At 53.3% G+C, this 13,645-nt stretch overlaps 1 protein-coding gene across 2 annotated transcripts in view; it reads right to left on the bottom strand.

Moving 5' to 3' along the window:
* Positions 1 to 13,645, bottom strand: part of MGAT5B (alpha-1,6-mannosylglycoprotein 6-beta-N-acetylglucosaminyltransferase B) — a 68,458-nt gene that overhangs the window by 41,767 nt on the left and 13,046 nt on the right. The gene's annotated exons all lie outside the window — the stretch shown is intronic.

Genomic DNA, 13,645 nt, shown 5'->3' with positions numbered 1-13,645 from the left:
GGGTAAATCCCTGCCTGTGCCCAAATCCAGCTGGGCTCCTCCAGCTCGGGATAGCCAGTGGTTAGCCCTGGATCCAGCCCCCTCCCCTGGCTCTCCAGCCATGAACTCCTGACTTATCCACCTGATCCAGCCTGTCCTGTGGGCTTATGGAAAACTGATTTTATTCCCAAGCACCAACCAAACAGCCTTTCATTTGGCACTTTCTATTTTTCACTCTCCAGCGCCCACCTAGGCCAGCATCCTGCCTTTGACAGCAGCCTGCAGGGGACGCTTAAGGAAGAACAGGGGAAACTGAGCAAAGAGGTGGTCCTCCCCCAACACATCCTCCCAGCAGCACCGGATTTTCCTGTTACAGAGAAGAATTCATTTTCTGCCCGTATCTGCAATGAGGTGGGTGGCCCAGCACTGGAAATAGCTCTGTCTCAAGCGCTGCGTCTCAGAGAAACCCTGCAGCAAGGAAGGCCCCCAGTTCCCAGCCCTATTTAACACTGTTTCCTATGGGTTTGCATGGCACTGACCTGCTGCCACATGGAAAGCACAGGGGGATCCAGGAGCTCCTGGCTCCCGGCTTGATTTGCCATCGAGCGACAGGCAGCCTGAGCCCAGAGCCAGGGAATGGAAAATAAAGCTCCTGTTTCATCTCAGCTCGGCTCATTTCACGTTGGTAATAACTTAATCAGTGCATAATCCCCTGAACCTCTCCCGTTTAGCTTATCTCCACCGTTCCACTCACATGTGCTTTCCAAGAGGCAGCACATCTTTAATGTAGGGAGCAGCAGGGGCCAGGGAGGCGGCGCTGGGAAGGCGAGCGGCTGCCAGACCCCTGGGTGGCTATCAGGTGGCTATCAGGTGGCTATCAGGCGGCTATCAGGACTTAGGGACACCTCATGCCCCTCCAAACAGATGCAAAACCAGTCTCACAAAGCCAGAGGGACGTTGGGATCCCCTACCCTGGCACAGCCCCCTGCAGCCAGCCCAGCCAGGGCGGTGGGATGGATCAGGGTATTCCAATGGCATTGTGTGCCAAGGACAGCCCTGGCATGGGCTTCTCCTCACCACAGGGGCACGTGAAACAGCACAGAGGCTCAGTGTGGATGGCTTGGGTGTTCAGGTGAGAGCAGGGTATGGCCGGGGTGGGATCAGGGGCACCGTGACAGCTCCTGCTGCTGCAGAGCTGCAGCCCCGGCCCCATCCACGCTCCCCCAGGAATTCCCCCACTACTCAGCCACAGCTCCCAGCGGCTGGGAGGGCTGCTTCCCAGGGAAGGCTGCTTCCCAGGGAGGGCTGCTTCCCAGGGAGGGCTGCACTGGCACTGCAGCTGAACTGGAGGCTCCAGCCTCTCACACTCCTCTGCCAGGTTCTCAACCCGGCGGGCGCTGGGATGACATCGGATCACTGCAGCTCTGTCGGAGGCACGGCACACGAACACAGGGTTATGAGCCCTCCAAGAAGCTGACACTGGGCCAGCCAGACCTTGCCAAGGGCTGCCTTCCACGCTTGGCTGAGATTATCAGCAGCACATTATTTTTCCTGACGCTATCTAACAAAACAGAAGAAACATTGAGAGCAAAAGCAATCGCTCAAAAAAAAAGGACAAACCACCATTCATGGAGATTGAAACCGGGCTCTTCCCCAAACACTCCCTCAGTTCCACGGCAAGAAGTCAGTGACTTCTGCTTGAATCAGTGGGTGCCCGAGGTCCTGTGCAGCCTCAGGTCTCCTTGGGTGGGTTTGGGAATGCAAGAGCCACCTGTGCCCATCCCACCAGGAAGGTCACCTTGTCCCCTGGGTGCTATAAAAGTCACAGCCTGTGCCACTGGAGAGCAGCAGCACTAATGAGCCTGCAATTAAAAGATCCTATGGGGGTAAAGAAGTGGAATCTTGAACCCTGGAGCTCCATTTTGACAGGGGCTGCACCAAACACAGCTGAGCAAATCAAGAGAAGGCACAGCCAAGGGAAATAGAACAGCTCTGAGATGGGCTTAAATCAGAAAATCCACTTCAGTTATTTACCCACAGCCTGAGCCCATCCCAGTGGCGTCCCTCTGACAGCTGGGCTGTGTTCATGTGTTGCAGCCCCCAGCACCCTCTGTCCACCCCAGGACTGACCACCCCCCTAATGGGGATTTCTACTCAGAATTTGCTCCTGTTCTGACATCCCAGCATGCGCAGCAGGGCAGAGCTGAGACCCTGAACGCAGTTTTTGAGTGAGACAGTGATTACCGATCCCTCTTGGATGCTCCTGTGCCACAGTGGGTCAGGCTGGAGGTCAGGAAAGGGACCTGAGCCAACCCCTACAGCTGGCCACAAAGGCTCAAACCACAACCACCAGATTCCCACGGGTGGAGTCCATCCTGGCCTGGGGATTTGGATCCCAGCTTGCTTGGGGGGTCAGGTTGTGTCGGTTTGCTGGGAAGACACAAGGATGGTGCCTGGGAAGGCAGTGGAGACGGAGATTTCCTGGCAGCCCAGGCCAGGATGCCTGCTCCGAGTCCTCACCACAGAAGCACAGTGGACAAGACAGCTCTGCTCCCAAGCCACTAATGAGGGGTGAGGATATTCCCACCAGGCCACAAATCCATTTCCCTCTGCATCCCAGAGAAGCCAGCAGCAAGTGAAGCCACAAGCTCCAGCTCTGCACCCCACCACTTGGCCCTCCAACATTCCCACTGTCTTCCCTGAATTTCCCTGAGATGTCCCCTCCTGTCACTGCCACCACCCAATTCCCAGCTGGTTTTAAGCCATTCCAGGATGCTTTCCAACAGCAAAGCTCTGAGCCAACAATGAGCCAAGATATTCCTTCTCAAACAAAGAAATAATTAAAAAAAAAAAAAAAAATCCCAAATACTACATAAAAATAGTAATAAAAAACCCAAAATCCCAGCTTTCCCTGCGTTATCTTTTGGGGCACCCCTCCAGAAAGCAGAGCTGAGGCAGGACACATCTCCCCCCGGCCCTCCCCTGGCACTCGGAGATGAAGTCAAAGCTCTTCCACATCAACACCTCTCTCTTTCTGTTCCTGGTCTTTGTCATTGTTGTTGTTGTTGTTTTTCCAGCAGCTTAAGGAAGCTAACAACGACCTGACATTTTTGGCAATGATTATTACATCTCTTGGAAAGTGTGTCTCATTAAAACCAAAAGAAAGGAGGAAAAGTGCTGAAGTGACTCTTTTAAAATGCAAGAGCCAGGATTAATTTGTTAACCTGAAATGGAGACTCAGACACCCACCCAGGGCTGCTCAGCTGCCTGAGCCAGGCACGGGGATCCAGAGGATGGAGAAGATCCTGGCCAGGACCTCAGGCTTGTCCCTGAAGCCAGTGATGAAGATCCCCAAGGAGACTTTACCCACAGCACTGCAGGCAGCCAGGATAAACCCAACCCCACCTCAACAGCACAAAAGCCCAGTAAAACAGTCCTGAAAAATAAAACAGCGCTGAAAACCATTTTCTTTAAAAAAAAACAAAGCCACCAAGCTGCTAATTACAAAGGAAAAATATTTTAATTTCCCCTGATAACCAGCAATGATGGGACAGCAAACACAAGTAAACCCGATCGACAGATTAATTGGAGTTTGTTAAAGTATGACAGGGTTTTGACAGCTTTCCTGAGTGGCAGCCATGCTTTCCAGGCAATCACTGAACTGACAGAGGTTTTCATAGCAGCACTAGGAAATAATGATTGCAATCAATCATATCTTACCGGATTTCATGAGACATGCTGGTAAACACAGCAGAGGGAGGAGAATTATTTATGGGCCTTCTGAAGAGCACACAGCTAAGTAATTGGATAAAATCAGGGGAGAAAAGGAAAGCATCCCCTCAGGGTGATGTCTTGTGGAAGAAGGAATAGCTTCTCTGTGAAACCAGCGGAATAGTCACCAGCCAATATGCTCAAATCTGGATGGGTCGAAACCCAAGGGAATTCACTAATGATGCACTCGTCTTCAAAACACCTCCTCGGAGTGAAAGCAGCCGTGAGCAGGCGTCACCTCCTGCCAGGACCTGCCACTGGAACCTCCAGGAATGGGAGCCAGGATGAGCACTCAGGGGAGTGTTGCTGTGTGTGCCAAGCTGAATTCAAGGGTGAAGTTCAGTGGAACTCAATGATCCTCGTGGATCCCTCCCAGTTCAGGATATTCTGTATTTCTACGATTCTCTGACCGTGCAGGAGTGGAGAGCAGCTGAGAAAGGAGCAGCTCTAGTGCAGGGGACACCTGGATGGGCAGCTCAGCACAGGGTTGGGACCAGTGGGGATGATGTGAAGTGAAGTGGTGCTGGCAAAGCCCAGGTTGTGCCACAGGGGAAGGAGCAGACAGGAAAGAGTTTCCTTGTGTTTTCCATGTTTTGGGATCCTGAGCATCCTCCACCACTGCTCACACTGGGAGCCCTCTCCATCCAGCACTGCCCAAGCACGGATGGAGTGTGGAGGATGTCACCCTGTCACACAGGCTCTGGGGTGCCTGGGCTGAGGTTTTCAAAAGGCGTTAAACCCCTCAGGAAAATAAAAATAACACTTTGGGGCATGTCCCCTTGTGCTGGTTTCAGCTGGGGTAGAGTTAATTTTCTTCCCAGTGGCTGTGTTTTGGAATTGTGCTGAGCACAGGGTTGATTTTACAGAGATGTTTTTGTTATTGCTGAGCAGGGCTCACACAGAGCCTCTGCTGCTTTTCACTCTGCCAGGCTGGTGAGGAAGCTGGGGGTGCTTGGGAGGTGGCACAGCCAGGACAGGGAACCCAGACTGACCAAAGGGATATTCCAGACCCCATGACATCATGGTGAGGGTATAAAGTGGGGGAAGAAGGAGGAAGGTGGGTTTTGGCATCGGTCAGTGGGTGGTGAGCAATTGCACTGTGCATCACCTGTTTGTTTCCTTTTTGTTATCATTATAATTTACCATTATTATTGTATTTTACTTTCTTTTCAATGAATAAACTTTTCTTATCTCAACATACAAGCTTTACTCCCATCCTCCTCCCCACTCCACAGGGATGGGGGAGGAGGAGGGTTGACAGAGTGGCTTTGTGGTGCTTAATTTCCCTTTGGGTTTAAACCACAACATCCCTTTAGCCACTTGGAGTGACTCAAACCTCCCTGCTGGCAGCTCCCTGTCCCTGGGTTACCCAGCCGCATCCTGCTCAGGGAGTCTCACACTGCTCAGCAACAGCTTCGTGCTGAGAAGATGGGGGAAAAAAACCCACATTTCCACCCAAACCCAAGTGATTTCAAGTGCAGAAAAAGCCTCCCTTGCCCATCACTGTGGGGACACCAAGGCACAGCCTCAGCCCACATCTCCACAGACCCGTGTGAACAGCATCAAAGCATCTCCCTGGCATTTAAAATGCAGTCCCACACTGTATTCCCGATATCCATAACCTGGCTGGTTGGCTGTTGGTTCCCTCCCTTGTCAGACACGTCGCAGCCCTGCCTGGCCATCCCACAACAGCTCCAGCACACGCAGGGGGTTTGCTCAGAGATAGTGAGATATTGCTTATGTCCATTGAAAATACCAGCTGAATTAATTTCAATCTGGAGCATCATTTGCTTTGGTTTTCTCCTTTAAAGGACAACTCCAGGCTACTTAAACCCCTTCAAAAGGGCAGCACAATCTTGGAAGATTTATTGCAGAGGAAACTGGAGGATCTCCAGTGGGGTTCAGGTAGACCCAGACTCCACTGCCCATCTCCTCGGGGGTAGTACTGATGTCTTGAGAGGCCACCTAGAAACAGAGACTAGACAGGAGTAAGGGAATAAAGGTAGGTGTTTATTTGAAAGGCCTTCAAAGGTACCCCTGGGGAGCCAGAGGCCACTGGCCAGATGGACCCCAAGATGGACAACAGGTCACGAATTCTTCACACTTTTATAGGTTTGGTTCATTTGCATATCAGGGTTAATTCTCCAATTAAAGCTTCAGGTTAATGATGTAATTTCCCCTCAGCTTGCCCCCTTCTCAGAGGCTTTTGGTTTATACTTTTTGGGCCTAGGATGGTCTGAGTGTCCTTGAAGAGCAGGTCTGGAGAGGCTTTGTTATGTCTGCCTGGCACGAGAGAGCAGAAATTAACAGGCTACAAGAAACTCAGAGTTACACACTGGGTAGTGCAGGATTTGAAAAATACAAAAGTTAAAACCTAAGGCATCAGTACCCAGAGCTGTCCTGGGCATCCCATCCTCCCACGAGGAAATTCCCAGGGAGCAAAGCCCCAGCCTTTCGATTGTCTGCCCCTCTGATGTTCCTCTATTTACTTGCACTATCGATTTTGATTCAAGCAGATTAAAAGACCAAAGAGCCAACTAGCCAAGGACTAACTCTGACACATAATCCATCGCAATCACAGTCCAGAGACCCAGCGCTAGCTGCAAACAAGAAAGCCCAAGGCCAGGCTCAGGCTGGCAGCAATGGCCACCTCCTGTCTCCATCCCTTTGGGGAAGCTGCTCCAGGGATGGACAAGGTCCCACGGGGTGGCTGCACCCCTTAAGGGCACCCATTTCCCAGCATGGGCTCCCAGCCAGTTACTGCTGCCAGCAAACCCACCCACATCTGCCACTAAACCGCCCCAGATGTATTAATTTAAGTCACACAGAGAAAATACGGACCTGCTTAGCCAGTGCCCCAGGGGCAGAGCACCGGGGGCCACACAGGGAGCTGCCACACAGCTGGAGGTGCCCATGGAGCAGCTCAGGGGCTGCTGGTGAAGTGGATGCTCCATCGATCTGCTGCTGGAGCGCTGGGAGCGCCGGCAGCAAAGCGGCTCCCTGGTAATCAGCCAAACTAAGCAGCCTTAAGTCACTGGCTGGTAAAGTCGATTATGTCCCACCTGCCTGCTATCACCTACTCCTGGATTTAGCCACCGCCTCGTGTGCTGCTGTGTAAATGTGCAGCCTCAAGGGTGTTTTCCCTCGCTCCCTCTGCGTCGGACTGGCAGGACCGTCTGTGTCCTGCAGGGCTGGTTCAAACTCTGCCAGGCAGGACCTGGCCCAGGTGCAGCCGTGTGATTGCAGCAATTGCAGCCTTTCCTGGGCTCAGGGACCCCCTCCTGCTCTCCTGCAGCCCCCCCAGAGCAGCAGCGCCTGGGGTCGATGGCAGCGGGGGGAAGCGATGTGCTGCGGGAGATCCCTGCTGAGAGCCGGACCCGGCTGCGCCGCGCTGCCCAAAGCAGCACCAGCAGGTGCGAAATAACCCCGTTCAGCCCCAGAAATCTCTCCTGGAGGCCTCACGCCACCCCTCCGGCCAGGCACTGCTCTGCCCATTGTTGGGGTCCCTCCCCCGCCGTGTAGCCCTGGGAGAGGGGCCCTGAGGGCACAGACACGGGGCTTCCCTGCCCCTGCTCAGCCTCGTTCCCATGGGTTGGTTTGTGTTCCCTGCGCGGGCAGAAGGACCCTTGGTCCCGTGACTGGAACAGTTCCTCCGCTGAGCCCCGGCCATGTGGCTGGAGAAATAAACATCTCTGAAACATCTAGCAAGAATCTGTCTGTCCATATATATTTCCTTTCCACGGGACTCCTGGTTTGATATATGCGTGTTGCAGGATCCCCACTGCAACAAATGGTGGAGATTTGTGAGCAGAACGATCCCCGATCCCTAAGCGACTGATTTGTGTGAGTAAACCCTGGAAACTTTGGATTCCTCTTCTTGGTTTTGCTTTGCTATTCCATATCTAAACTATGGAGGAACAGTGGGAAGACTCTTGGCTCTCCGAGCCGCATATGGATATTTATCTTAAACTTAAAACAATTCTTGAACAACGATTTGTAAATTTTAGCTTGATTCAAGCTCAAAAAGAACTGAAACACTTCCTGGCATGGTTGTTTAAGAACTTTTTCTATGTTTCTTGGGATTTAATTCTTACCAAGGGCTTTTGGAAAACCGTTTGGACACAGTTAATACTAGAGTCAAAATATATGCCGATGGAAGAATATTTTCGTGAATATTATTTAGTTACCGAGACGGTTGAGCAATGTCAGCTGTGTCCTGGCGAAGGGAAGCCTGGCGCAGGGACCGTGCGGCCCAGGCCACGTGCACCGAGCGCTCTGCGAGCAGCAGCGAGGCAGTTCCCGCGCGCGGGCGGAGCCAAGCGAGCCGCAGTGTCGGCGGCGGAGCGAGGCGTGGTGGGAGCGGCGGGACCCGGCAGTGTCTGCCCGGCCCTGCGCAGCGCGTGGTGGAGCGAGCCCCGTGAACGCCCGACCGAGAGGGGTGGCGCGCAGGCGGCGGCGGGCGGCAGCGGCGGTGGAACGGAGCCGCGCCGAACCGAAACACGCGCTGGAGCAGGGCGCGGGGGGGTCGTCGCTCGGGGGCCCGGCCGAGACGTGGGTGCAGCGCCCGGCATCGGCAGCGAAGCTGCGACCAGAGGAGGCGACGCAGGGAGAACTGAGCGGCGCGGCCCGGCCCGGCCCGCGCAGCCCCGAACGCGACCCCGGGAAGAGCGCGCAGGCACCAGCAGCCCCGACAATTCCAACACGGGAGCGACCGAAGGAGAGAGCAAAGACGCAGCGAGACAGAAAACAGCAGCCACTCGGAAAAAGGAAAAGGTCATAGAAACTAAGATCTTAGGGATAGTAAAATGGTATAATGTTAAGCAAAATTATGGTTTTATAACAAGGTGTGACAACCAGCAAGACATATTCGTGCATAGAACTGCTATTAAAAAGAATAACCCTGAAAAATGCATCCCAAGCTTGGGAGATGGAGAGGTGGTGCAATTCAAAATTACACAAGGGAGAAAAGGGTTACAAGCATCGCAGGTCACTGGGCCTGATGGTGTTCCTGTAAAAGGCAGTATATATGCTAAAAACCGTAGTCATGTTAGACAATATCTCCATTGTAAGCCCCCCCTACAGTCTCCCTTTCCTAATCCCACCTTTCCTTTTTACCCTATGTCCTATTACCCCCAGTGTATTCCCAATCCGTTTTTTCATCCATGGTTTCCCTCACAAAACCATGCTTTTGCCAATTGTTTCCCCAAAAATCCCTTTCCAATGCCGAGTGGGGGATGAAAAGGGGAAGGGAAGAAGTTAAACCCTCTCCTGCCTCAGTTTCCCCACAAAGCATGCTCAGAGAATTCTGTCTCCCTTCTGTCAGCCCTAAGATGTTCCAGAGAATCTGTTTGGACATTTAAAGACTCAGGAGGGTGGCTTGTTTTGTTCTGAAACTGTTCTTGTTATGTTTATCCAGTTGTTTTCATTCTCCTTTTATTAAAATAAAACGGGTGAGGTGTTGGGGTCCCTCCCCTGCCGTGTAGCCCTGGGAGAGGGGCCCTGAGGGCACAGACACGGGGCTTCCCTGCCCCTGCTCAGCCTCGTTCCCATTGGTTGGTTTGTGTTCCCTGCGCGGGCAGAAGGACCCTTGGGCCCGTGACTGGAACAGTTCCTGGGCAGAGCTCCGGCCATGTGGATGGAGAAATAAACATCTCTCTGAAACAGCTATCAAGAATCTGTCTGTCCGTATATATTTCCTTTCCACGGGACTCCTGGTTTGATATATGCGTGTTGCAGGATCCCCACTGCAACAGCCCATCTCGCTCCCAGACTGTCACGGCAAAGCCACATCCTTGGGACCCATCGCCAGCGGCTTCGGGAGCAACGAGCCGCATCTCTGCTTCCCTCCCGCAGCCGCTGTCCCGGCACGCTGCAGGTTCTCCCGCGGGCATGAGGCCCCAGGAGGGTTCCAGGAGGAGGCTGGTTAGAGGAAACCATCCCGAGGTGTCCCTGTCCCAGCCCCGCTGGCTCTGGGGTCTCGTTCCTCCCTCCTTCAGCTGCAGGAGCCCGAGCTGAGCCCGCAGAAGAGGGTCCTGATGATGCTTTTCTACCCAACCAGCTCCCCCTGTCCCTCCGACCCCGAAGGAAACCCTATAGGAGCAGCCTGCAGCTCCACCCCAACACATCCGCTCCCTATTTCCATACAAATAAGAAAAGGCAGGAAAATGAACAATACAAACATTCACACTCCCAGGCAGGAGCGTTTCATTGCTGCAAGGGAGAGCACAGGGCTCTTCCCCCCCAACTTTTATTACTTCTTACCCTGCCACACACACACACACCAGAGCCCTGATGGCCCCTCTGGGATATGGGGACAGTCCCACAGGTCCTGCCACGAGCCATCACTGCAGGTAAAAGGAGCTGGATCATCTCCTCTCCCCCACAGCCCCTGGAGATGGGCTGGGGGAGTTGGGAAGCTGGGGAAGAAGAGATGAATACACAAAACCTCAACACAAGCTGGAGTTCAGCTTTTATTTATTTTAATATATTTTTTAACCCATCTTTCTTCCTCCTTCTCATCCCCCTTTCACTTTTTCTTTTGAAAAAGCAGCAGCAGGGAGTTTTTCCGTTGCTTCTCTATTGCCAGCCAACACTATTTCAAATTGCATTTTAAGCTGTTCTGCAGCGCTTCAAACACCTCACACTGCAGGAGAGGCTTCCAAATTACAAGATTAACATCGATTTGAAAGTGCTTCCTAAAACACAGGGGCTCCAGCACAGGGATGGATCAAGGGCAGCAATGCCTAGAGGACACCAGAGCTCCTGGGGCATGGCTGGACCCCACACTGGGGTGGATGCTGTCAGTACTGGGGGCAGCTGAGACACCCAGTTCCAGGTGAAAAGCAGCACACACAGGTCCCACAGGACAGGGACAGCCCCAGAGTGACTCCACAGACCCACGAGCCAGGGACCAACCATCATTTGGGTTCTCGATGTTTACGAGAGGCATCTCTCCAAGGGCACCAGCATTTAACTCGGCTGGCTCTTCTCCTGATGGCCCCTGCTGCTCATACAGGGAGAATTGTGCAATCAGGAGCCAGTGCCCCAGGGATTGCAGGAGAGGAAGGATTGCACCCTGCACTTGCACAGCCCAAAACCAGCCCATGGAAGGCTCCAGGAGGCTCAGCACCCCCATCACTCCCCTCCAGCTCTGCACATCCAGCACTCGAGCACACAGCCACGCTTACAGCTGCCCCAGAAGGTTCAGCTTCAGAAACAGCAGAACTCACTCATTTAACATTTCTAAAACGATCACCCTTTCTCCTTCAGCCAAATAGATCGGCCAAACAGTGCTGGGCATCCTGCCACTCTGCTTCCAGGGGCACATAAATCATCCCCTTCCTCCAAACTCATCAATCTCCAGCAAGCCCACGGGCCGGATCCTGCTGGCAGCAGTGGAGCCAAAAGCAGGACCCAGAGCTGGGGGGCATTGGCAGAGCTGCAGGATGAGCCTCAGCTAATCTCTGCTCGAGCTGAACCGAGCCCTGCTCTCTCGTTTAAGCCAGAGAAACAAATAAATCAATGGGAAAACCCAGCTCTTACAGAGGCTGCTATGGTTCCCACTGTGCTAGTTTTATTTTCTGAAGTACCTGCTGCCTCCCGGGCTCAGGATGAATTTTGATTTAGGAGTGAAAAGGGGTAATAAAAGCATAAAGAGCCATTAACATTCCTCCTGGCCATGGTGGGGTGTTGGCTCATCACGAGTTGATGGAAATGCCATTTGACTTCCTTATGAGCTATAGAAAATCAATTAATTGATTTAATCATTCCCTGGGTGTCCCTGCTTATGGAGATAACAGAGTGCCAGGGCAGCAGGATGCTGCTCCTGCCTCCTCTGACACAGGGGCAGCAGGGAAGGGGCCAGCACACCTCCCTGCTCCGAGGTCCTCACCACTGCTGCCCCAGTTGAAGATGTGTGAATTGACACTTCCAATTTTCCAATTTAGTGGCATAATCTTTTCTTCTCTTTAAGCCTGCAGGCATTCAATTCTGGGCAGCAATTACATCAAGCAGACATTTCTTCAGGAAGAGACATTTTCCCAGGGTGGATTAAGCCTTAACCACTACAACAGCAGCCCTGAGACTGTTTTTTACCCCTCTGTGCCCTAAAAAGCACCAATCTGCATTTGGCTCCCCCAGCACACGCACACAAAAGTGGGCAGGACCCCCCCCAGTGTCACGTAGAACCCCAGGGATGCCTTTATTTTCCTTATTTCAACAGCTCTCATTTCCCTGCCTGCAACACCAGTTTAATGAGGGCAGTAAAGTTTTACACTTCCACTTTAAACTCCCTTTCCACAAGCGGGTTGAGGATGGGAGCACAGTGCACGTAACGATGGCTGCAGAGCGCGGGGCTGAAGTGGGGACACCAGCAGAAACAGGAGAGGCCACACTTCCTCCACCCAGGCAGAACAATGGTCTGCTCCCAAAAAACTGCAGATTAAGGACACCCCTGTGTTGGCCATGGAGGTGCAACCCCAGCACAGTGGAGCTGATGGCACTTACGGGTGTTGTGTCACCTGCTTCAAAGAGCCCTTGGGGCAGCTGAGGATCCAGCAGGAGCTGGCAAAAGGCAATGTTTGGGGCAGAAACCCTGTGTCTGGGCTCTACCTGGGTTTGGTGGCTCCACTACCTCCTCTCACCCCACCAATGCTTGCACAAGGAAGGAGGAGAACGGTAGGAGCTGCTGGATCTCAGCATTTCCAGGTGAGTCCAAGAGCCAACCCCGCTGCTCCAGGAAAGATCAAAAGCCCATCAGGTCCCAGCAAAGCTCCTCACCAAGGAGATGCTCCCAGCACCAGCCAGCTCCACTTGGCACCAACCAGACAACTTCTTACAGCATCAGCTGGCTGCTCCAGCCTCCGAGGATTCATGGAGTGGCTTTGGATGGGATGGATAAGAGAGGCTGGAAGTGAGCCCCAAGCACTGAAGAGCTGCCCAGCACGCTCCTCCACATGGCTTCCCCTTGGCTGGCACCCACAGGCTCCGGGAGAGTCTAATCCAGCTCTGGATGCAGCAGCAGGAAGATAAAGCACTGGGGACGTGCAGGATCTGCAGGTCCCAGCCGGTGCTGAGGAGGTGACAGCACACACTGACCCACACCTGGCACCGGGGAAAACCGCCTGGATAACAACCCCACAGGCAGTGCAGGAAGAGGGGACGGGAGAGGGGAACCTCCTGTCTTCTGAGGGAGTTTTACATAAGTGAACTGTGGATTCAGACCCTGAGAAGAGTCTCATTCCTCCTCCTGGAGCAGCATCCCGGGCCCTGCCGGCGAGACACGCTCCAGCATCCGCTGATCCCGACAAGCTGCTTACAAGCGCTGCAGTTACCCAGGGCTGCTCAGCAGACAACATCAAAACATGACACCAGCAGCCCGGGAGAGGGTCATAACTCACTCAGGAAGAAACTGGGAATAATTAGCACTGACTTTGCCGAGCAGAGCCCGCCCGGCTCCCTCCCTCCCTCCCCTGCCCGTGCCCCCCGTCACTGTCACTTGCTCACACAACTGGTTCTCCTGTCGCCTCTGCTGAGCATTAAAGGCAGCAAGATAAATTTATAACTCACATGACTTCTTGAAAGCAAAGGGAACACGACATCCCTGGAACCACGAGTCTGTGTGCTGTGTCTCAAGGAGGCTGCAGTCCAGGCCCTCGCTCACGGGTGCTCTCTGCAGCCAGAGCAGGTAAGAAAAGGGTTTCCCAAAGCCACAAAGAAACTTTTGGGTATTCTCCCCAACCCAAGCTCCTGTCAGAAGGACTGTGTGCTCTGCCCAGAAGCGGATTGGGATCTGTCACAAGTGGCAGCGACCGAAGTTTGCAAATGGGTCCTGAAATTACTGTTCCCGAGAGAGAGGGAGGGTGAACACATCTGTGTTTTACTTTAAAGCTCCCTT

The sequence above is a fragment of the Corvus moneduloides genome, chromosome 19 (assembly GCF_009650955.1).
Source record: "Corvus moneduloides isolate bCorMon1 chromosome 19, bCorMon1.pri, whole genome shotgun sequence".
Classification (NCBI taxonomy): domain Eukaryota; kingdom Metazoa; phylum Chordata; class Aves; order Passeriformes; family Corvidae; genus Corvus; species Corvus moneduloides.
This window is presented reverse-complemented; position numbering and strand designations above follow the sequence as displayed.